This window comes from Mirounga leonina, unplaced genomic scaffold (genome assembly GCF_011800145.1).
Source record: "Mirounga leonina isolate KUSES-001 unplaced genomic scaffold, KU_Mleo_1.0 Mir_93, whole genome shotgun sequence".
Taxonomy (NCBI): Eukaryota; Metazoa; Chordata; class Mammalia; order Carnivora; family Phocidae; genus Mirounga; species Mirounga leonina.
The window spans coordinates 35,363,816-35,390,031 of NW_023270854.1; the positions used below are offsets into that span (position 1 = coordinate 35,363,816).

At 37.4% G+C, this 26,216-nt stretch overlaps 1 protein-coding gene and 1 pseudogene across 4 annotated transcripts in view; one reads left to right on the forward strand and one right to left on the reverse strand.

Moving 5' to 3' along the window:
* KIAA1328 (KIAA1328 ortholog) overlaps positions 1–26,216 on the reverse strand; it is a 353,869-nt gene that overhangs the window by 304,870 nt on the left and 22,783 nt on the right. The gene's annotated exons all lie outside the window — the stretch shown is intronic.
* On the forward strand, positions 24,961–25,046 carry LOC118004823 (annotated as a pseudogene).

The window sequence follows — 26,216 nt, forward strand, 5'->3', positions numbered from 1 at the left end:
TATATAAAGAACTCTGAAAACTCAGCACTAAAAAGACCACCTAATTTAAAGCATCAGAATAGACACTTCTTCAAAGAAGATACACAAATAACCAAGAAGCACATGAAAAGTTGTTCAACATCATTAGCCATTAAGCAAATGCAAATTAAAACAATTAGGTACCACTGCAAAACCACTAGGAAGGTATAATCAAAAAGATAGTTAAAAGCAAATGTTGGCAAAGCTATGGAGAAACTGGAACCCTCACAGATTCCAAGTAAGAATGTAAAATGGTGCAGCCACTTTGGAAAACAGTCTGGCAGTTCTTCAAAAAGTTAAACATAGAGTTGACATATGACCTAGCAATTCCACTTCTAATACACCCAAGAGAAATGAAAATATATGTTCACAAAAAACTTGTGGACAAATGTTTATAGCTATATTATTCATAATAGCCAAAAAGTGGAAGCAACCCAAATGTCTATCAACTGATGAATGCATCAGTCAAATGATAAAAATGCATATTGTTTTTAAAACACTAAAAATAAAACATATTTCCAAGGAACAAAGCATAAGAGATAGTATGATATATAATGCTTAAAGAGGTGAGTTATGTGATCATTTACATTCATGGTTAAATGTGCACCCCAAAAAAGTTAGCATTCTAATACTCACTGATTACTTCTTTTAGTTCATGTGTATACTCAAGTGTATTTCACGAAGTAGCCATAATCTTACTACTACAATCTGACAAGGACATTACAGAAAACAAAAATTATGGTCCAATCTAATAAATATAGCTGAAAAAAAAAATCCAAAAAGAAAAAAATATATAGGCAAGGCAAATCCAAATCCAGAGATACAAAAAGATAATACATCCAAGATGAGTTTATCCCAGGAAAGCAAGAGTTATATAAGAGTTGAAACTTGATATAATTCACCATGTTAATAGAATAATGGAGAAATCTTCTATGTTCATCTATAAATACAGAAAAGGCATTTGTCAAAATTCAACCGATTCATGATAAAAACCTCTACAATCTAGGGACTGAAGGAACTTCCCCAAACTAATAAGGAGCATCTATAAAAACCTACAGTTATTACAAGGATGGAAAAAAAGAACACTTTCTCCTTAACCGTGTACTTAAAACATAAAACAAGAATGTCACTATTACTACTTCTATTCAATATTGATTGGAGTTCCCAGTCAGTACAATAATGTAAGAGATCAAAGTAAAATGTATACAGGTTAGAAAGAAAGAAGTAAAATTTTATGTGCAGATAATATGATTGTGTATGCAGAAAACATTAAGGGAACTACAGAAGATATATTAGAACAGGTAAATTTAAGAAAATCACAGTGTTCTTAGGGTGACCAGCCTCTAAAATGGGTCCCAGTGATTCCTGTCTCCTCATATTCATGTCCTTGTTTAATCCTTTCCCCTTGAATGGACCTAGTGACTCTCAAAATTGACTGGATGTTACTTCTAAGATTAGATTACAAATGGTAGTGACTTCTGTCATTATTACTTTTGCTCACTCTAATGGGAGCCAGTTGCCAAGTTGTAAGCTGCCATATGGAGAGGCACTTGAAACAAGGAATGGAGGGAGGCCTCCAGCCAACAGCCAGCAAAGAATTGAAAAAAGCAGTCTTAGAAAGATATTACTGGAAATTGAAGAAAGGGGAAGCACTGTATGTGGTGACAGAAAGTTTACCAATATCATATCATCTTTAGTAATGTGGGAAGTAGGAAATGTGCCTAATGAAGTGGGCAACTAACATATCTCAGGACATTTCCAAGTAAAGTGTTGAAGGTGCTGCCTGGTTTTTTCCTGGTGCTTATAGTGAATTGGAAGAAAAGATAAATTCAAAACCAAAATGAGTCAGGATTTCATAGTTCCAAAGATTCTCAGCCTCTCCACATAGCAAACCTACTAAAAGTAAGAAACATCTTCAGAATAAGTTTCAAATCCAGGATACTACCAGGAAAAACAAGCTCTAGAGATAAAGCCAAGGGTTAACTTGTTAAGACCTTAGAGTGATCAAAGCTGATGCCACAGTGTAGTCATACAAAAGGCCCTGTGAAGAGATGAATGGTGGGCCTCACCAATCCTCTCAGTTAAACAATAGGGCATCTGGTTTAAAAATAAAGGCTGGGGGGGGGGGGGGGCTCTAGTATTTTAAATGGCTAAAATTTTGTGATGTTAGGGAGCCATAGATAACGTATTTTAACATATTAGTCATTTTAAATTCTTCATCAATTTCAACTGTATCTGTTTCTGTTGCTTTGTCTCTTTTGCACATTTTCCCTTGTCTTTTCAAATGCTCATAATTATATTGATACCTGGATATCCTGGATAGGACAGTAGAGACTGAGGCAAATAATTTCTATACTTGGTAATGGGCAGACCTTTCCTTTGGTTAGGTTTTTGGGGCAGGAATTGTGTTTATCTAATCAGTAGTTAGGCAGGTTTGGTGTTTGCTGTTGGTATGGTTACCCTCAGTGCACCAGAGGCTTCAAATTCCTCTAAGCACAACTTCTCTTCACATGGGACCACGTGCTTTTCTCAATGTCTGCTGTACCCTCAGCTCTCTGTCTTCCATCCTAGAGGGTTTGTCTCTTGTTAGTTTCTCGCTGGTATTTAACTGTTACTTTTACTAGACACTGGTTAGCTTGGTGGGGGGGGGTCTGGATGGGGGTGGTGGTCTCCAGTATTCTAACTAGGCCTATGCTAATCAGAATCTGTAAGCCTAAATTTTACAGTGCTCCTCTCTCTCTTCTATACTACAGTTCTGGAACTGCAGTTTCTGGGATGTAATCCTGCATTTTCCCTGAGGTTATTTTCTGCCCCCTCCCCTCCCAGCTTCCGTGTTTTCACCAGTGCCTTAAGGGCTCTTTAGTTTAAGGTACCGCTCCTTCCTGAATTTAGGATTTTTGTTCCATAGGACAGATGCGGGAGAAAGCTCCAGGAATTTGTGCCCTTTCCATTGCAACCATTGTTCCCTCTCCCAGGCCTATAGCAAGAGAAATACTTTATCAGGGCTCTCATCAAGTGGGGCTTATGGAAAAAAAGCTTGCAAGACCGTTCAAGCTCCACCGGTATCTACTGCTCCAGGAGGCTCCCCATTCTCTCCTGCCCACATTTGGCTTCCACCAATTTGTTATCTATTGCAGCTGAAATGTCTCTGCCTATTGCCAGCTGTGTCCACTGAGGTAAGCTAGTGCTCACACTTCATCCTTCCCTGTAGGTACATGTCTCACCTGAGATTTCAGGTTATGGCTGCTTTGTGAATTGAGCTCTCTGACTGTTTCAAGAAATGTCCTGAGCTTGCAGTTGGTTTCACCTCCCTTCCTCCCTCCTTCCTTCCTTTTTTTTTCTTTTTAATTATAAGGTTGGGAGCAACATCCTCTGCAGTCACTTAGACTTACCTATAATTATTTACACATACTTACATATTTAGTTGTTTTGCTTATTAAAATAATTCAGGGGTGCCTGAGTGGCTCAGTCAGTTAAGTGACTCACTCTTGATTTCAGCTGGGGTCGTGGTCTGAGGGGTCATGGGATCGGGCCAGCACCAGGCTTTGTGCTCAGCACAGAGTCTGTATGTCCCTCTCCCTCCGCCTCTGCCCCTCCTCTGGAGTGTGCTCTCTCTCTCTCAAATAAATAAATAAAATAAAATCTTAATCAATTAATTAACTCAACAAGGAGGCAATTAGACTGAGGTGGCTTTAATGCCTCAGCAGCCTAAGGAAGCAAACCAAATCTTACACCCATAATGCCTCAAGGTTAAGGAATTAAAACCTAAGAACAATCCATCACCAACAGCCACCTAGCCATTCCCAAGTAAGTCAATGGCTTATGCTATAGCCCAGGTAAATACTTTCCTTGCTTTGCTTCCATCTTTTCTCCCATAAAACTCTCTCCCCTAGCTCCTATTGGTGGAGGGCTCCTAACCACTTCCGGTGCTGGGCTGGCTGATTTGAATGGATTTTTGCTCACATTGAGTCTTAAAACTGTAATATATCTCAGTTTATTTTTTAACACTCTCATTTTCCTAACATGCCCTCCCAATTTTCAAAGCTGGAACAATTTTAACAACAAAATAAATGACAATCGTATTAGATTATAACCCACAGAACCATAATATTTATTAATGTGAAGAGATAAACTGAGGCATGTTACATTATGCCATCCATAAGGGGAAAAAATGCTATAGAAAATTTAACCTCTTTTAGAAAGTAGTATCTGGCCAGAACCAAAAAAAAAAGAAAAAAAAAAAACGACTGTCAAGTGCAGGCTAATCAATCAAAAAATATTCTTTGAATTGTACAAGTTCAGAATAGATGATATGAAAATGAATTTCGGCATACTAACTGTTCTACAGTGTCAAGATACACTAAAGTTCAAAAAATGCCTTTCTACCTAAAGCAAGTTAGAAATTCCTTATGTTTTCTTGAAATTTATTATATAATCCATTATAAATACTATTTATGAAAAAAAAAATCCACCAAGGCTTCAAATGGGAAGGGAAAAAGGAAGTTACTGAAAAATTAAAGTCTAACTTTCTTATTGTACTGCAATGTACCTTTAATTATGACAAAAAAGTTACGATTAGTTTAAAAAAATAAAAGACCAGAATAAATATAAAATAATAATGATCTACTCATTTTACAATGGGAAACTAATGGTGTTACACTTTCTATTTTTCTTCTAAGAAATGGCAAGTAGAAATAGCAAACTGTCCTCTGGGAAAAATCAAAGTATCATGGCCTAAAAAAGAACCCTGTCCTCAAATGAATTAGTGCACAAGTATTCACTGGGGAACCATATGCATTATTTGACACTGTAGGCATAGGACATGAAATAGTGGGAGTTTTTAGGCTTCTTGGAACATGGCTCATATATATCAAAAACTGCAATTGTGGCCAAGATTATTTTCAAACTTTTTTTTTCCTTTAAAGACTAAGCTATAGTACAGTTTGTGCATTAGTTTACGGTACCCCTCCCCATCTTAAAAAGTCTCAGTAAAAAAATGCAAATCCATATATAAAGAACTGTCACCATCTTTCAGCACAAACTACAATATTTTGCAAAGCCATTCATTTTTCAAGTCCCCATAAATGACACTCCTTTTCCCATCTATGCAAACAATCCATTAATTTTACTGTAAAAGACTTCCTGAGGTCACTTAATTCAGCAGTCTTGAACCAAAAAAATTCTCTCTATCCTAATACCTCCTAGAAAGATCAATCAATATTCCACTTATCCTTCTGCAAATGTAAATCAATGTTGGACACCTCAGGGAAACCCCTTCATTTACTTGAAACCCATATATCAAGTCATGTCTTAAACTCTCTTCCACAAGCTAAATAATTCATAATATTCCTAATTTATCTTTGTGGTATCTATTCTCCATTAGCTTGTAAATTTTGATGTGTATTTGTATTCTATTCTTTTACCAGCGTACTTAACAAAAGTGAAAAAGTTTCCTGGGCATATAGAGATTATTAAGGAAGGGATCTGAAGATTATTAAAAACTCACACCAGGTTTGTTTGTCTTTGCTTAACTCTATCTGTTTTCTTGCCAAATAGCATAATATTGCTTGCGCATGTTCAGGTTAAATTTAACTAAAAACGGTGCATTCTTTATGTACTGGGGCTAACTAGTAAGTCTTTCTCTAAAATGAATTTCTAACTTATTTTTATCCTTAGGCATATAATAACCTGTACTTGTCACTACTGTCTTTTATCCTGTTTGAATGAATCCATTTTCCAACCTGTTATGCCAACTCTGAATTTTATTTGTATCTTCTATTAACATTTATTCTTGTTTAGAAATACCAATCAATCTTATAGGCATCTTTTTGATACATAGATCTTTTTCATACATAACACCAAAAAAGATACTGACAACAAAGGACCTCACAGCTAGGTTTTTAATGGATCCCTCCAAGCTACAGATAAGCCAGTCTTGGAATTTAGACACACAGGGTTTTCCCACTAACATTTTTAAAAGTTAAGGCCATGTTTTTAAAAAAAAAGAAGAAGAAGAAGAAGAAGCCTATGCTTTTTAAAAGCTGCTTTTCACCTCAAAGGCACCATTTAAAAGAAGCTACAGTTATCACTTTACCTTTATACTGCATGTCACCTTGTAATCGAAAAACATGCTATTTATTTTGTATATTCTGCTGAGAGCTATTGACCATGATTTTGAAATATGCTTGCTAATGATCAGTGTCAGGTGCTAAGCACTCTCAGTGACTTCTCTCCTAAGATAATGTTAATAGATCTGCACAATATCTGAAATTATTTAAGTATACTATACTTAAATAGGTCATAGGACTACATAAGGTTTTCCAAATCTTCTAACACTTTCTGCATTTGACTTGACCTTTATCACAACTGAAACAATTTTCAATCTTTATACCTAATTTTTCCTGGAGAGTAAATGAAAACAACTTTTATATTATTAATAATCCCCTATTAATACCTTTCCCCCCACTGATACTTTTAAAATTATTTGCTATTTATTCAAGTCTATTAGTTAAAAAAGCCATGTACCAGGCAAGGTAGGCAGAACACAAAACAAATAGTATCTGTCCTGTTTTATATGACATGATTTGGAAAGCAAAGTATACAAATTTAAAACTGTGTGTTTACTTATGAACAAGGAAATATATTTAACTATCCTTTATTCAAAGAGAAAACTTTTTTTTCTTCTGAAATGAAAGTTAAGCTTTCATCTCCTCTTTTTCTTATTTTCCACTTTCCTTCTTCTTCCTAAACAATTAAGTCCTAAAACCTTGATGTGGGGCACAGTCAGAATCAGACCGAGATCAGGAGGGTAAATGTACAAGGTTTGCCCAGTAGGATGTCAATGGCCAAGCAGGTTGAGAAGGGCATCAACACATGGCAGGGAGTCCAGCATGGGTGTCTCAGCCTCAGTAAAATGAGAAGAGCATCCATGTGGAAGAGTTGCCTAGCATGGGTATAAGAGCCTAAGCATTTGAGGTGGGTATCTCTGTAAGGGGGTAGGAGAGACCCAGCATGAAGATTCAGAGCCCAAGTATGGTGAGGGTGAGGCAGGGTCTATGCAGCAGTTGGGAGTAGGTGCTAGTACAGAGAAGCCCACAAAGAGTGATGAGAACATGCAAAAATGGTTAACCTCTAGCAGTTTATCAGGGCCCAAGGAAGATGAGGAAGACATATACTCATCAGAACTCGGGCAGAATGAGAAAGATTATTCTCAAGAAGGTGCAGGCTGGTAAAATGTCAGAGCTTGAGGGTGAGTGAGGAAGGTGTCAACACAAGGGAGAGGACCAACGTGGAGGTCAGAGCCAGAGAAGGATAAGGAGAACATAACTGCCAAGGGGAAGCCTGGTGTGGGTGTCAAAGCCTAAAAAGATGAAACATGATATCCAAGTAGTGGGGGCAGCCCAAGAAAAGAGTCAAAACAGAGTGGAGTGAGGAGGGCATTCAGGCAGAGTATGGCCTAGACTGGTGTGCTGAAATATAAGCAGGGAAAAGAAAGCATCCATGGGAGGGGGACTGGTGAACTAGAATGGGGAGTTAGAGCTCAAGCAGGATAAAAGGCTTCTGTGCAGCAGAAAGAGTAGCAGCAGAGAGGGAGGATTAGTTACATACAAGCGACTAACGAAAAGAGTAAACAAATTAAAGATAATATAAACCAGATTTCTCAATGTCAGCCAGGAGAGCTAAAATTATAACATTTTATCAAGTACTCACAAACATTTATGAGTATCAACCATATCCTGGGCCATGAAATAAACCTCAAAAAAAATGTAAAAATGTTTGCTGACCAGAATACAACCACACTAGAAATCAGTAATACAAAGACAGAGGAAAGTCTCCAAACACTTGGAAATTATAAAATATAGTTCTAAATAAGCCATGGGTCAAAAAGGAAGTCTGAATAGAAATTTTAAAAATATATACATACTGAGGGGGGCGGAGCAAGATGGCAGAGGAGGAGGAGACCTGGATTTCCTCTGGTCCCAGGAATTCAGCTGTATAGAGATCAAACCATTATGAACACCTACGAACTCAACAGGAGATGGAAGAAAAGAATAGCAACAACTCTCTGAACAGAATAGCGACCACTTTCTGGAAGGTAGAACGTGCGGAGAAGTGAATCCAAGGCGATATTCGGGAGGATAGACGGCGGGGGAGGGGGCCTCCGACGGCCGCTTCTGGCAAGTGATAGAGCAGCGGAGCACAAAATCCGAACTTTTAGAAGTCGGCTCCGCTGAGGGATGTCGCTCCAGTGGCTAAGCAGGGGGTGGAACCCTTGTGGGACAGTGTGGTCTCAGGACCCTCGGGGTCACAGAACAACCGGGGGTGCCTGAGTGTGGCAGAGCTCCCAGGTATTGGAGCGGGGAAGCCGGCTGCAGAGACGGAGCCGAAGCGCGGGCTCTCAGCTCGGAGTTGCCATAAACCGTGATCCGCGGCACAGTCGGGCCACTGCTCCTCCAGCAGGGACCCAACAAGCAGCAGATCCGGGGAGACTCCCCTTCCTCCCTCAGGAGGAGCAGCACGGGAGCGCACTGCAGGGAAAGGGGCCCTCTAAGCAAAGAGACAGCCTAAAAGCAACATAGACCAGAAAGGAACACAGACAATATACAGTAACAGTCACCTTACAGGCAATACAATGGCACTAAATTCCTATCTTTCAATAGTTACCCTGAATGTAAATGGGCTAAATGCCCCAATCAAAAGACACAGGGTATCAGATTGGATAAAAAACAAGACCCATCGATATGCTGTCTGCAAGAAACTCATTTTAGACACAAAGACACCCCCAGATTGAAAGTGAAGGGGTCCATGCTAATGGACACCAAAAGAAAGCTGGGGTGGCATTCCTTAGATCAGACAAATTAGATTTTAAACCAAAGACTATAATAAGAGATGAGGAAGGACACTATATCCTACTTAAAGGGTCTATCCAACAAGAAGATCTAACAATTGTAAATATCTATGCCCCTAACACGGGAGCAGCCAATTATATAAGCCAATTAATAACAAAAGCAAAGACACACATCGACAACAATACAATAAGAGTGGGGGACTTTAACACCCCCCTCACTGAAATGGACAGATCATCTAAGCAAAAGATCAACAAGGAAATAAAGACTTTAAATGACACATGGGACCAAATGGACTTCACAGATATATTCAGAACATTCCATCCCAAAGCAACAGAATACACATTCTTCTCTAGTGCCCATGAACATTCTCCAGAATAGATCACATCCTAAGGTTACAAACCAGGTCTCAACCGGGACCAAAAGATTGGGATCGTTCCCTGCATATTTTCGGACGACAATGCTTTGAAACTGCAACTCATCACAAGAGGAAAGTCAGAAAGAACTCAAAAACGTAGAGGCTAAAGAGCATCCTACTAAAGAATGAATGGGTCAACCAGGAAATTAAAGAAGAATTAAAAAAATTCATGGAAACAAATGAAAATGAAAACACAACTGTTCAAAATCTTAGGGATGCAGCAAAGGCAGTCCTAAAAGGAAAGTATATAGCAATACAAGCCTTTCTCAAGAAACAAGAAAGGTCTCAAATACACAACCTAACCCTACATCTAAAGGAGTAGGAGAAAGAACAGCAAATCAAGCCTAAACCCAGCAGGAGGAAAGAAATAATAAAGATCAGAGCAGAAATCAATGAAATAGAAACCAAAAGAAGAGTAAAACAGATCAACAAAACAAGGAGCTGGTTCTTTGAAAGAATTAACAAGATTGATAAACTCCTGGCCAGACCTATCAAAAGGAAAAGAGAAAGGACCCAAATCAACAAAATCATGAATGAAAGAGGAGAGATCACAACCAACACCAAAGAAATACAAACAATTATAAGAACATATTATGAGCAACTATATGCCAGCAAAGTAGATAATCTGGAAGAAATGAATGCATTCCTAGAGATGTATCAACTACCAAAACTGAACCAGGAAGAAATAGAAAACCTGAACAGACCTACAACCACTAAGGAAATTGAAGCAGTAATCAAAAATCTCCCAACAAACAAAAGCCCAGGGCCAGATGGCTTCCCAGGGGAATTCTACCCAACATTTAAAGAAGAATTAATACCTATTCTTCTGAAACTGTTCCAAAAAATAGAAATGGAAGGAAAACTTCCAAACTCGTTTTATGAAGCCACCATTACCTTGACCCCCAAACCAGAGAGAACCAGAACTATATGATCCTCTCAATAGATGCAGAAAAAGCATTTGACAAAGTACAGCATCCTTTCTTGGTCAAAACTCTTCAGAGTATAGGGATAGAGGGTACATACCTCAATATCATAAAAGCCATCTATGAAAAACTGACAGCAAATATCATTCTCATTGGGGAAAAACTGAGAGCTTTCCCCCTAAGGTCAGGAACACAGCAGGGATGTCCACTATCACCACTGCTATTCAACATAGTATTAGAAGTCCTAGCCATAGCAATCAGAACTGGAATTTGGATGCAAGGATCTGCCTCTAGAGCTTATACTATTAACTGTATGCCAAACTGTCTTTAAGATAGCAGGAGGGGAAGAATGAAGGGGGGGAAATATGAGGGGGAGATGAACCATGAGAGACGATGGACTCTGAAAAACAAACTGAGGGTTCTAGAGGGGAGGGAGGTGGGAGGATGGGTTAACCTGGTGATGGGTATTAAAGAGGACACGTTCTGCATGGAGCAGTGGGATTATACGCAAACAATGAATCATGGAACACTACATCAAAAACTAATAATGTAATGTATGGTGATTAACATAACATAATAAAAAATAATAAAAAAATAAAAATATATACATACTGAATGCAAATGAAAATAAAACAAATCAAAATATGTACAATGCATTGAAAGCAGTAATGAGAAGGAAGATTATAGCACTGCATGCTGATGGTAAAAGAGGAATGGCTTTTAAATTCCTACTTTAAGAAACTAGAAAAAGAACAATATAAATCCAAAGCAACAGGAAGGAAGGAAAGAAGGGCAAAAATCGGTAAAATTGAAAATAGGAAAAACACATAAAATCAATGAAACAAAAAGCTGGTCTCTGGACAATAATAAATAAAAACTGATAAATGATAAACCTAGAAAAACTGACTAGAGGAGAAGGTACAAATCAGTGGAGAATTCTATCGAATATTTAAAGAAGAATTGACACCAATTTTATAGTTTCTTTTGGAAAAGAGAAAAGGAGAGAATACTTTCTTTATATTTATTAGTTATTTATTTTTAAATATTTTATTTATTCATTTGACAGAGAGAGCACACAAGCAGGGGGAGTGGCAGGCAGAGGGGCAGGGAGAAGCAGACTCCCTGTTGAGCAGGGGGCCTGATGTGGGGCTCAATCCCAGGACTCTGGGATCATGACCTGAGCCGAAGGCAGAAGCTTAACGACTGAGACACCCAGCCACCTGGAGAGAATACTTCTTAACTCATTTTATAAGGCTAGTAGTACGAGACTCCGCCAGTAAAAAAAAAAAAAAGGAAAGAAAACCACAGCCCAATGTCTTTCATGAACTTTGATGTAAAAATTCCAAGCTAATAGAAAATCAAATTAGAAATGTATAAAAGCAATGATAATAAGATTTATTACAAATATGCAAGGCAGGTTCATATTCGAATATCAATTAATAAGATCCACCATATCAATAGCTAAAACTTCAAGAAAACTCCTATGATCATATTAATTGAAACAGAAAAAATGACAAAAATGCAATAATAACAAAAACCCTTATAAAATGAGGAATAGAAGGGAACTTCCTCAACTTTATAAACAGCATCTACAAAAATTCTACAGCTAACATTATACTTGATGATAGACTGAATTTTTCACATAAAATCAGGAACACAGTAAGGTGTCCTCTCTAACCACTCCTATTTACATAGCACTATAAGCCCTAGACAGCACAATGAGGCAGGAAAAAAAGAAATAAAAAAAATACATATTGGAAAGAAGGTAATAAAACTGTCCCTAGTTGCAAATTATATGATTGTCATTGTCCCAAGGAATCAACACCAAAACTCTGAGAACTAATAAGCAAGCTCAGCAAGGTTGCAGGAATTCAGACAAACACACAAAATTCAAACACATTTCAACCACAAACATGAAAACCAAAATTTAAAACACAATACCATTTACAAGTGCTCCAAAGAAAATTAAATACTTAGATATAAGTGTGAGAAAACATGTACAAGATCTGTATCCTGAAAATTACAAAATTCTGATGAAAGAAATCAAAGACCTAAATAAATGGAGAGACATACCATATTCATGGACTGGAAGATACAACAAAGTACAGATATCAATTCTTCCCCAAACTGATCTATAGTTTTAATGTAATACCAGCAAGCTTTTTTTTATAGACATTGACAATCTTATTCTAAAACTATTATGGAAAGCCATAGGACTAGAAGTGTTAAAATAATTTTGAAAAAGAATAATGTGGGAGAAATCACTCTAGCCAATATTAAGGCTTACAGTATAGCTAGAGTAATCAAGACAGTTGGCAAAAGGAAAAACACATAGATGGATGGATTGGAAAAGAGAACTCCAAAAGAGACACATGTAAATATGTCCAAATGATTTCTGCCAAAGGTATAAAAATTTCAACAAATGGTGCTAGAGCACTTGAACATCACTAGACAAAAAAGAAAAAAAAAAAATGAAGCTCAACCTAAACTTCATACATCATGCAAAAATTAACTCAAAGTGAATCATGGGCTTAATACAGAATGTAAAAATATAAAGCTTTAAAAAAAAAATAGGAGAGGGGTTCCTGGGTAGCTCAGTCGTTAAGCGTCTGCCTTCAGCTCAGGTCCATGGTCCCAGGGTCCTGGGATCAAACCCCGCATCGGGCTCCCTGCTCAGCCGAAAGCCTGCTTCTCCCTCTCCCACTCCCCTTGCTTGTGTTTCCGCTCTTGCTGTCTCTCTCTCTCTGTCAAATAAATAAATAAAATCTTTAAAAAAAAAAAAAAAGAGAAAACTTAAGTTAGAGTTCCTAGACTTGACAATAAAAGCATGATCCATAAAAGAAAAAATTGATACCTAGTTAAAATTAAAATCTTTTGCTCTATGAAAGACCTTAGGCAAGCTAAAGATCAGGAAAAGTATTTGCAAATTACATATCCAACAAAGGATTTGTATATATAACATAAAAAGGACTGTTAAAACTCAACAACAACAACAAAAACATTCCAACAAAAATGAACAAAAAGGACGAACAGACATTTCACTGAAGAAGATATAGATGGCAAATAAGCATATGAAACAATGTCCAAAACAACTGGTCATCAATGGTCACTAGAGTAATACTAATAAAACCACAATTAGTTAACACTAAATACCTCTAAGAATGGCTAAAACAAAAAATAATTATAACAAATATTGGCAAGAATGCAAGGGAGCTAGATCTCTCTTGCATTGCTGGTAGGAACGTAAAATGATAAACCACTTTTGAAAATAGTTCAGCAGCTTCTTACAAAACTAAATATGCATTACGACACAATGTCCCAAAGAAATGAACATGTTATGCTCACACTAAAACCTATATATGAATGTTCATAGCTTCATTTGTAGCAATCAAAAACTAGAAAGAAGGGGTACCTGACTGGCTCAGTGGGTGGAACATGAGACTCTTGATCTTGGGGTTGTATAATCAAACCTCACGCTAGGTGTAGAGACTACTTAAAAGAATAAAAAAAATAAAAAAACTGGAAAGAAGCCAAATATCCTTCAACAGATTAATGGTTAAACTGTGGTACATCCACCTATGGAAAAGACTTAGCAATAAAAGCAACAAACTTTGATACATGCAACAATTTGGATGGATCTAAAAGGAATTATGGCGAGTGGAGAAAAAAGCCAATCGCAAAAGATACCATACTGTATGATTCCATTTATTATAGCATTCTTAAAATGACAAAATTATGGAGATGGAGAGTGAATTAATGGTTGCTAAGGATTAGGGAAGGGGGTAGGAAGGAAAGTTAGCTGTGTCTATAAAAAGACAACATGAGTAATTTTCTTAACAAAACCATTTTGTGGGGTGCCTGCGTGGCTCAGTCGTTAAGCGTCTACCTTGGGCTCAGGTCATGATCCCAGAGTCCTGGGATTGAGCCCCACATCGGGCTCTCTGCTCTTGTGGGAAGCCTGCTTCTCCCTCTCCCACTCCCCCTGTTTGCGTTCCCTCTCTCGCTGTGTCTCTCTCTGTCAAATAAATAAATAAAATCTTAAAAAAAAAATTTGTCTTTACTCTGGTGATGGTACACAAATCTACATGTGATAAAATTGCACAGAACTATATATATACACAAGTGAGTATATGTGAAATCTATACAAGTTTGATGGGTCCTATCAATGTCAATTTCCTGGTTGAGATATTGTGTTATAGTTAATCAAAACACCACCGTCGGTGAATATTGGGGAGAGGGGACATGGGCTCTCTCTCTGTATTATTTCTTACCACTATAGGTGAATCCACAATTACCTCAAAATAAAAAGGTTTAAAAAAAAATGGATCACCTTGGGGGACCTAGGTGGCTCAGTCAGTTGAGCGGCCGACTCTTGATTTTGGCTCAGATCATGATTTCAGGGTCCCAGGATCGAGCCCAAGTCAGGCTTCATGCTCAGTGGGGAGCCTGCTTGAGGATTCTCTCTTTCTCTTTCCCCCTCTCCTTTGCTCCTCCCTCCCTGCTCTCGTGCACATGTGCGCACTCTCTATCTCTCTAAAATAAATAAATCTTCAAAAAAAAGAATCATCTTGCTATCTATTTTTGTTTTGGTGAGTCCTGAACTAGAATAAAATAAATGTCCATGAGTACATTATTATTATTATTATTGATAAAAATAAATAACAAAATGAATACTAAAATAAGTAAATAAATAAATAGAGCAGAAGGGACAGCTCATCCTTAAACAAGAATTCCAATTAGTAAATGCAAAACAAATACGGGAAACATAAAGTAACTACTATTAGAACATCACAGTAATAGTTGTTGCAGTGAAGTCCCTTTGATGAATGCTTATAACAGTGAGTAAAAGTTTCAGAAAAAAACAGTGGATTTCAATAATCGCCATGGACCTCCACCAATTTATTAACTACAGAGAACAATGCAACTTTTCAGGGGAGAAACGTAGTACACTCTACATCAACTATATTATCATAATTAAAACCACCAGTAACATATCAACATCATACATCCCGATATAATATCATAATGCAATATAATCACGAGAAAACATGAAAAAAAAAAACTGAAAGAAATACTACAAAATATCTGACCAGTATTCTTCAAAAGTGACAGGTCATGGAAAGCAAAGAAAAACTAATATACTGCCACAAATGGGAGGAGACTAAGGAAACATGAAAACTGAATATAAAATGTGATACTGGAACAGAAAAAAAATTAGTACGAAAGCTGAGTAAATCTGAATAAACTGTAGTTAACTAATACTACTGTACCAGTATTAATTTTTGATCATTGCAATACGTTATTCAAGATGTTAACTACAGCAAGCTAGGTGAAAGGTATCAAAACCCATCATAGCTTTTTTTAAAGAGCTTTATTGAATATAAGTTATATGTAACAAGGTTAACCCATTTAGAGCATACAATTCAATGGCTTTTCCTATATTTTCAGAGTTCTGCAACTATCACCATAATCTAATTTTATTTTATTTTTATTTATTTATTTTTACGATTTATTTATTTATTTACTTTTTAATTTTATTATGTTATGTTAGTCACCATACATCATTAGTTTTTGATGTAGTGATCCATGATCCATTGTTTTCATATAACACCCAGTGCTCCATGCAGTACGTGCCCTCCTTAATACCCATCACTGAGCTAACGAATCCCCCCTCGCCTCTCCCCTCTAAAACCCTGTTTGTTTCTCAGAGTCCATAGTCCCTCATGGTTCATCTCTCCCTCCAATTCCCCACCCCCTCATTTTTCCCTTCCTTCTCCTAGTGTCCTCCATGCTATTCCTTATGTTCCACAAATAAGTGAAACCATATGATAATTGACTTTCTCTGCTTGACTTATTTCACTTAGCATAATCTCCTCCAGTCCCACCCATGTTGATGTAAAACTTGGGTATTCATCCTTTCTGATGGCTGAGTAATATTCCATTGTATATATGGACCACATCTTCTTTATCCATTCATCTGTTGAAGGGCATCTCGGCTCTTTCCACAGTTTGGCTATTACGGACATTGCTGCTATGAACATTGGGATGCATATGGCCCTTCTTTTCACTACATCTGTGTCTTTGGGGTAAATACCCAGGAGTGCAATTGCTGGGTCATAGGGTAGCTCTATTTTTAAATTTTTGAGGAACCTCCACACTGTTTTCCAAAATGGCTGTACCAACTTGCATTCCCACCAACAGTGTAAGAGGGTTCCCCTTTCTCCGCAACCTCTCCAACATTTGTTGTTTCTTTCCCTGTCCATTTTGGCCATTCTAACTCGTGTAAGGTGGTATCTCAATGTGGTTTTTATTTGAATTTCCCTGATGGCTAATGATGATGAACATTTTTTCATGTATCTGTTAGCCATTTGTATGTCTTCTTCAAAGAAGTGTCTTTTCATATCTTCTGCCCACTTTCTGACTTGATTATTTGTTTTTTGGGTGTTGAGTTTGAGTTCTTTATAGATCTTGGATACCAGCCCTTTATCTGTAGTGTCATTTGCAAATATCTTCTCCCATTCTGTGGGTTGCCTCTTTGTTTTGCTGACTGTTTCCTTTGCTGTGCAGCAGCTTTTTATCTTGATGAAGTCCCAAAAGTTCATTTTTGCTTTCGTTTCACTAGCTTTTGGAGATGTATCTTGAAAGAAGTTGCTGAGGGCGATGTCAAAGAGGTTACTGCCTATGTTCTCCTCTAGGATTTTGATGGATTCCTGTCTCACATTGAGGTCTTTCATTCACTTTGCGTTTATCTTTGTGAATGGTGTTAGAGAATGGTCGAGTTTCATTCTTCTGCATGTGGCTGTCCAATTTTCCCAGCACCATTTATTAAAGAGACTGTCTTTTTTCCATTGCATGTTTTTTCCTGCTTTGTCAAAGATTATGTGACCAGAGAGTTGAGGGTCCATATCTGGGTTCTCTATTCTATTCCATTGGTCTATATGTCTGTTTTTGTGCCAGTACCATGCTGTCTTGGTGATCACAGCTTTGTAATATATCTTGAAATCAGGCAACATGATGCCCCCAGCTTTGTTTTTCTTTTTCAACATTTCCTGGTGATTCGGGGTCTTTTCTGATTCCATACAAATTTTAGGATTGTTTGTTCCAGCACTTTGAAAAATGTCTTCGGAATTTTGATCGGGATGGCGTTGAAGGTATAGATTGCTCTGGGTAGCATAGACATTTTAACAATGTTCATTCTTCCAATCCATGAGCATGGAATATTTTTCCATCTTTTTGTGTCTTCTTCAATTTCTTTCATGAGTGTTTTGTAGTTCCTAGAGTATAGATCCTTTACCTCTTTGGTTAGGTTTATTCCGAGGTATCTTATGGTTTTTGGTGCTATTGTAAATGGAATCGTTTCTCTAATTTCTCTTTCTACAGTTGTGTCGTTAGTGTATAAGAAAGCAACTGATTTCTGTGCATTGATTTTGTATCCTGCCACATTCCCGAATTGCTGGATGAGTTCTAGTAATTTGGGGGTGGAGTCTCTTGGGTTTTCCACATAAAGTATCATGTTGTCTGCGAAAAGAGAGAGTTTGACTTCTTCTTTGCCAATCTGAATACCTTTTATTTCTTTTTGTTGTTTGATTGCTGTGCCTAGGACTTCTAGTACTATGTTGAACAATAGTGGCGAGAGTGGGCATCCTTGACATGTTCCTGATCTTAAGGGAAAGGCTCTCAGCTTTTCCCCATTGAGGATGGTATTTGCTGTGGGTTTTTCATAGATGGATTTTATGAACTTGAGGAATGTTCCCTCTATCCCTATACTCTGAAGAGTTTTAATCAGGAAAGGATGTTGTATTTTGTCAAATGCTTTTTCTGCATCAACTGAGAGGACCATATGGTTCTTCTCCCTCCTCTTATTAATGTGTTCTATCACATTGATTGATTTGTGAATGTTGAACCACCCTTGCATCTCGGGGATAAATCCCACTTGGTCGTGGTGGATGATCCTTTTAATGTGTTGTTGGATCCTATTAGCTAGGATTTTGTTGAGGATTTTGGAATCCATATTCATCAGGGATATCAGTCTGAAATTCTCCTTTTTGATGGGGTCTTTGCCTGGTTTGGGGATTAAGGTAATGCTGGCCTCATAGAATGAGTTTGGAAGTTTTCCTTCTGTTTCTATTTTTTGAAACAGCTTCAGTAGAATAGGTATTATTTCTTCTTTGAATGTTTGGTAGAATTCCCCAGGGAATCCATCAGGCCCTGGACTCTTGTTTTTTGGGAAGCTTTTGATCACTCCTTCAATCTCGTTACTGGTTATTGGCCCATTCAGGTTGTCAATTTCTTCCTGTTTCAGTCTTGGCAGCTTACAGGTTTCCAGGAAGGCCGCCATTTCATCCAGATTGCTCAGTTTATTGGCATATAGTCGTTGATAATAATTTCTAATAACTGTTTCTATTTCCTTGGTGTTAGTCGTGATCTCTCCCCTTTCATTCATAATTTTATTAATTTGGGTCCTTTCTCTTTTCTTTTGGATAAGTCTGGCCAGTGGTTTATCGATCTTATTAATTCTTTCAAAGAACCAACTTCTAGTTTCATTGATCTGATCCACCGTGTTTCTGGTTTCTAATTCATTGATCTCTGCTTTAATTTTAATTATTTCTCTTCTAATGCGTGGCTTAGGCATCATTTGTTGCTTTTTCGCTAGTTCTTTAAGGTGCAGAGTTAGTTGGTGAATTCGGGATTTTTCTATTTTTTTGAGTGACGCTTGGATGGCTATGTATTTCCCCCTTAGGACCGCCTTTGCAGTATCCCATAGGTTTTGGACCAATGTGTTTTCGTTCTTATTGATTTCCATGAATTGTTTAAGTTCTTCTTTGATTTCCTGGTTGACCCAAACATTCTTGAGCAGAGTGGTCTTTAGCTTCCAAGTGTTTGAATTTCTTCCAAATTTTTTCCTGTGATGGAGTTCCAGTTTTAAAACATTGTGGTATGAGAATATGCAGGGAATAATCTCAATCTTTTGGTATCGGTTGAGACTTGATTTGTGACCCAGTATGTGGTCTATTCTGGAGAAAGTTCCATGTGCGCTCGAGAAGAATGAGTATTCTGTTGTTTTAGGGTGGAATGTTCTGTAAATATCTATGAAGTCCATCTGGTCCAATGCATCATTCAAAGCTCTTGTTTCCTTGTTGATTTTCTGCTTAGATGATCTGTCCATTGCTGAGAGTGGAGTATTGAGGTCTCCTACAATTAACGTATTGTTATCAATATGACTCTTTATTTTGGCTAACAGTTGGCTATGTAGATGGCTGCTCCCATGTTGGGGGCATAGATATTTACAATTGTTAGATCTTCTTGTTGGATAGACCCTTTAAGAATGATATAGTGTCCTTCTGTGTCTCTAATTACAGATTTTAGTTTAAAATCTAATTTGTCTGATATAAGAATTGCTACTCCAGCTTTCTTTTGAGGTCTGCTGGCATGGAAGATGGATTTCCATCCCTTCACTTTCAGTCTGGATGTATCTTTAGGTTCAAAATGAGTCTCTTGTAGACAGCATATGGATGGGTCCTGTCTTTTTATCCAATCTGCAACCCTGTGCCATTTTATGGGAGTGTTTAGGCCATTCACGTTGAGAGTGATTATTGAAAGATATGAATTAATTGTCACCATGTTGCCTGTGAAGACATTGTTTTTATAGATTGTCCCCGTAAATTTCTGTTGTATATCACTCTTGGGGTCTTTCTACTTTTATAAAACCCCCCTTAATATTTCTTGCAGGGCCGGCTTAGTGGTCACATATTCTTTTAGTTTCTGCTGGTCATGGAAGCTCTGCATCTCTCCATCCATTCTAAATGAAAGCCTTGCCAGATAAAGTATTCTTGGCTGCTGTTCTCCTCATTTAGTACCCTGAATATGTCTTGCCAAGCCTTTCTGGCTTGCCAGGTCTCTGTGGATAGGTCTGATGTTATTCTGATGTTCCTCCCTCTGTACGTAAGGAATCTCTTCCCCCTAACTGCCCTTAAGATGGTTTCCTTGGTTCTAAGATTTGCAAGTTTTACTATTACATGCCGGGATGTTGGCCTGTTTTCATTGATCTTGGGACGGGTCCTCTCTGCCTCTAGGACGCAAATGTTTGTTTTATTCCCCACATTAGGGAAGTTCTCAGCTACGATTTGCTCAAATACATCTTCTAGTCCTCTCTCTCTCTCTCTCCACTCCCTCCGGGATTCCAATTATTCTGACATTGGAATGCTTCATGGTGTCACTTATTTCTCTGATTCTATTTTCATGGATTCTGAGTTGTTTTTCCCTGGCCTCCTCTTTTCCCTTTTTATCTATTATATTGTCTTCCAGGTCACTTATTTGTTCTTCTGCCTCAGTTACCCTAGCTGTTAGATTATCTAGATTGGATTGGATCTCACTGATAGCATTTTTAAGTTCTGCCAATTCAGCTTTCATTTCTGCCCTTAGAGACTCTATGTTGCCATTAATTGATTTCTCCATTCTCGCCATTGTCTTCACAATTGCTAGCCTGAATTCCATCTCCGACATCCTGGTTATATCTGCATCCATTTGTAAATCTGCAGCATAAGTCATAATCTCTGAGTCTTTTCTATTTTGGGGGCTCCTCCTCCTAGTCATTCTGTTGATGGGTGTTTGAGGGTATGTATAGAGTCCAAATTATTGACCAGAACCCAAGCAAGATGTACCTGTTTTCTTGGGACCTTAGGGTTGCTGGCCTCTCGTTTTCCCAGCCTGTCTTCTGCGGGAGGGATCTGCTACGCTGTTACTCAGGCAAACCTGTTTGGGATGAGTTGCCCTGCCCCCCTGTGTTGGGGGATGGGCTCAGCAGGAATCAGTTTTTGGGGCTTTTGTTCCCTGGCGGCTTTCCGCACCTCTTCCGAGAGTCAGAGCAAAAGAGACCGTTTCCAACCCTCGGCCTCAGAGCAGAGAGATTGCAGTCTGTTCTTCAGTGAGCTCTCCAGGCCACACTGTCTCCATTTCTGTCCGTGCTGCTATAAACTGCAGCGTCCTGGGTTGTGCGCCCCTCCGCAGCGCTCCCAGTCCTGCCTCCAGGTCGGGCACGTCTCTGCCCTTTATGCTTCTAAAACCGCCAGCCGCTCCCAGTTCGCAGGCACGAACCTGCTGATCTGGGTTTCTGCCCGAGGGGCTGCCCTCCTAAAGTCCTTTCCCCGCCGCTAGCGGTCTGCGAGTCTGTGCCCCATCCCCAGCGTGAGAGGCTGTTCCTCACCAGCGGTGTAGGATTCCCATGGCCAGGCACCCTCCCGCTGCCGTTTATCCTCCGATATCTGCCTGCAGAATCACGGCTCCCCGCTTCACACTTTGAAACCAACCGCCTGTGATATTCTGTTTGTAGAGATCCCGATCTTCTTACATCTCAGGCTGGTTTCATGGGTGCTCAGAGTGGTCTGGTAGATATCCAGCTCAATTCCGGGGACCAGCTGAAATAGGGTCCCCTACTCCTCTGCCACCTTTCCTTCCCCTATTTTTATATATTTTTTTAAAGATTTTTTATTTATTTGACAGGGAGAGAGAGATAGCGAGAGAGAGCAAAAGCAGGGGGAACAGCAGAGGGAGAGGGAGAAGCAGGCTCCCCGCTGAGCAGGAGCCCATTTTGGGGCCTGATCCGGATCATGACCCGAGCAGAAGGCAGATGCTTAACCATCTGAGCCACCCAGGTGCCCCCATAATCTAATTTTAGAACGCTTTCATCCTTTCCAAAAGAAACCTTGTATTCATTAGCAGCCACTTCCCATTTCTCATTCCTCCAATACTGTACTATTACAGCAACTTTTCTGTAAGCCTAAAATTATTTCAAAATAATACAAAAAAGTAATGATCATATTACACTGAATTAAAATTTAAATATATAAAAACATATATATAAAAATATATACAAAATTATGACACATTACAAACGGCACATAATCAAGAGAAGAAAATAAAGTTATTGAGTTCTAAAGTTCTTGAATTGCTTAGAATAGAGCTAAAAGTATCAATTAATACTAGACTGTGATTAGTCAAGAATGCATATTACAAATCCCCAGGGTGACCACAGGTTCATTTAAACAAGAAAATGAGGGGCGCCTGGGTGGCTCATACAGATGAGCATCTGCCTTCAGCTTGGGTCATGATCTCAGGGTCCTGGGATTGAGCGCTGTGGGGGGGCTCCCTGCTCTGCAGGGAGTCTGTTTCTACCTCTCCCTCTACCCCTCCCCCATGCTCGTGCACTTTCATGCGCTCTCTCTCTTGAATAAATATTTTAAAAAATAAAATAATTTAAAAAAAAACAGGAAAATGAGTGCATTCAGCACAATAGTAACCACAGGATCAAATATGTAAGGCAAAAATTGACAAAACTACGAAATGAAATGCGTAAGTTTCCAATCATGATGTGACCTTCTTTTACCTTAATAACCACTTTTAAAGCCCCCACCTTCAAATACAGTCACACTCTCAGGAACTGGGGGTTAGCATTTCAATATGAATTTGGTGGGGTCACAATTTCGCCCACAAGCACATAATGCATAAAAATGTAATTGGTAAAAATAACAACTCAAAGATTGGGGAACACAGCTGTACAGAGACAGAATTTTTATACACAACTGAAACTAAGTTGGTATGAATTCAAATTAAACTGTTATAAATTTAGGGTGTTAACTGTATTCCCCAGGGTAACAATTAAGAAAATAACTAAAAATTTTACAAAAAAAAAGAAACAAGGACCCAATCAAAATGGTGTGCACACACACACACAAAATCAAACAAAAAAAGATAGCACTACTGGAGTAACTAGAAAACTAAAAAAAAAAAAAAAAAAAAAAAGCCTTTTTCATATATATGTATCTTTCACATATATATATCTTTTATATATATCTTTCATATATCTTTTATATATATAAAATATACATACATACATAACAGCAAAATGGTACTGTGATAAGAAATTACTTTAAATATATATGAGTTATGTTCACCAGTGAAAGAGATTAGGAAAATGGATTTTTTTTAAAAACCCACATTCTAATATATGTTGCTTGTTAGAGACTCAATTTGAATTAAAAGACACAAAAGTTGAAAGCTAAAATATGGAAAAAGGTATTTTATGCAAATATCACTTAAATAGTAACCAAAAGGGAGCTGGTTGGCTATACTAATATCAGACAAAATAGATTTCAATACAAAAAATGTTACAAGACAAAGAGATGTCATGTATTGATAAAAGGGTCAATTCTTCAAGAATATATTAAAATTATAAAAATAAACCCACCAAACAACAAAGTCCCCCAAAATATGAAGAAAGCACTGACACAAGTGAAGAGAAATATAGTTCAATAATAGTTGGAGACTTCAATAACCAACTATCAATAAGAAATAGGACATCTAGATGCAAGATCATCAATAAAAAAGGGGGGGACTTGAACAACACTGTAAGCCAACTAGACTTAAAAGACATATATAGAACACTCCATCAAACAACAGCTGAATCAACATTCTTCTCAAGTGCACATGGAATTTTCTCCAGGATAAATCATATATAAGCTCACAAAACAACTCTCAATATATTTAAAGAGACTGAAAGCATGCAAAGTATCTTTTCCACTGCAATGGACTAAAATTCAAAATCATTAAGGGAAAGAAAAGTGGAAAATTCATAAATACATGGAAATCAAACAACACACTCAAACAAATGAATCAAAGAAAAAAAATCAAGGAAAATTAGAAAGTACTTAAAGATGAATGCAACACAACATATCAAAATCTATGGGGTACAGCAAAAGCAGTACTCACAGGGATATTTATGGCATAAATGCCTACATTAGAAAACCAGAGAGATTTCAAGTCAGTAACTTTATACCTTAAGGACTAGAAACTAAAACCCAAACCTTGCAAAAGGGAGAAAATAATATAGAGCAAAGATAAGTGAAATAGACAATAGAAAGAAAATAGAGAATCTATAAAACCAAAAGTTGGTTCTTTGAAAAGATCAACAAAATTTAAAAATCTTTAGCTTAGACTGATAAATGAAAGATGATGTAAATAAAATCAGAAATTAAAGTGGGACATTACTACTAACTATACACAAATAAAAAGGATTCTAAGAGAATAGTACAAAAATTATATGTCTTAGACATTGGATAACCTATATAAAATAAACATTCCTAAAAACACAAAAATTACCAACACTGACTCAAGAACAAATGGAAAAATCTAAATAATCTACAACACATAAGGAGATTTAAACAGTAATCAAAAACTGCCCTACAAAGACAATCTAAGAACCAGATAGCTTCATGGATGAATTCTACCAATTTATTTTTCTACCAAATATTTAATGAAGAATTAACACCAATCCTTCTCAAACTCTTCCAAAGAACCTAAGAAAAGGGAATACTCCCTAGCTCATCCTATGAGTCCAGTAATACCTGATATCTAAGCCAAAGAAACTGAGAAAATAAAACTACAGACCAAGATCCCTCATGAATACAGATTCAAAAATCCTCAAAAAAAATGCCAACAAACTAAATCCAAAAATGTATTAAAAGGGATTATAAAATATGACCAATTGGTATTTATCCCAAAAATACAAGGATGGTTTAACATAAGAAAATCAATCAACACACATTTGACAAACCAACAAAAATATGTGATCGTATCAATTGACACAGAAAAAGCTTTTGAAAAAATCCCTAACACTCAAACTGGGAAAAAAAGGAAACTTCTTTAACATGGGAAAGGGAATTTATGAAAAACTAACAGCTGCCATCTTATCTCATTGATAAGCTTTGCGCAGTGGCAGTATCGTAGCCAATGAGGTTTATCCGAGGCGCGATTATTGCTAATTGAAAACTTATCTCATTGATAAAAAACTGAAAGCTTTCCCACTAAGTTCAAGACCAAGACAAGGATGCCTGCTTCTACCACTCCATTCAACAATGTGCTGGAACTTCAAGCCAGAAGAAAAACAAATAAGAAGCATCCAAACTGGAAAAGAAGTAGAACCATCTTTGCAGATGACATGATACTATATATAGAAAATCCATACAGAATCCACAAAAAACTATTAGAGCTGATAAACAAATGTAACAAAATTTCAGGGTGTAAGATTAACATACAAAAATCTTCTGTATTTCTATACACCGGTAACAAACAATCTGAAAAGAATATTAAGAAAACAATTCTAATTACAAGAACATAAAAAAAAACAAATTCTTGGAAATAAATTCATCCAAAAACGTGAAAGACTTGTACATTGAAACATTGCTAAAGAAATTAAAGAAGACCTAAATACTGAAAGACATTTCATGTTCATGGACCGGAACACTTAAATATGGCAATATTCCCCAAAGTGATCTACAGATTTAATGTAATCCTATCAAAATCCCAAATGCTTTTTTTTCAGAGGCAGAAAAGCTGATCTCATAATTCATATGGAATTGCAAGGGACCAGAACAGCTCAAACAATCTTCAAAAGGAAAAACAAAGTTGGAGGTCTTGTATTTAATGCTAATAAGATACACTAATCAAAACAGTGTGGTATTGGCATTAGAATAGACATACAGATCAATGAAAAATACTGAGAGTCCAGAAATAAACCCAAATATTTCTGGTCAATCAATTTTTGACAATGGTGCCAAGACCATTAAATGGGAAAATAAGTCTCTTCAGCAAATAGTGCTGGGACAAATGGATTTCCACATGCAAAAAAAAAAAAAAAAAAAAAATGAAGTTGAACCACTATCCCTCATCATATACAGAAATTAAATCAAAATGGACCAAAGACCCAAATATAAGCGCTAAAACCATAAGACTCATAGAAGAAAACATAGGGTTAAATCTTCATGACTTTTGATACTGCAGTAGTTTCTTAGATATGACACCAAAAGCACAACTGACAAGAGAAAAATAGAGAATTTAGACTTCATCAATAGTAAAATCTTTTGGGCTTCAAAGGACACAATCAAGAAAGTGAAAAACCAATCACACAATGGGAGACATTATTTGCAAATCATATATATGTTATTGGTATATAGTACC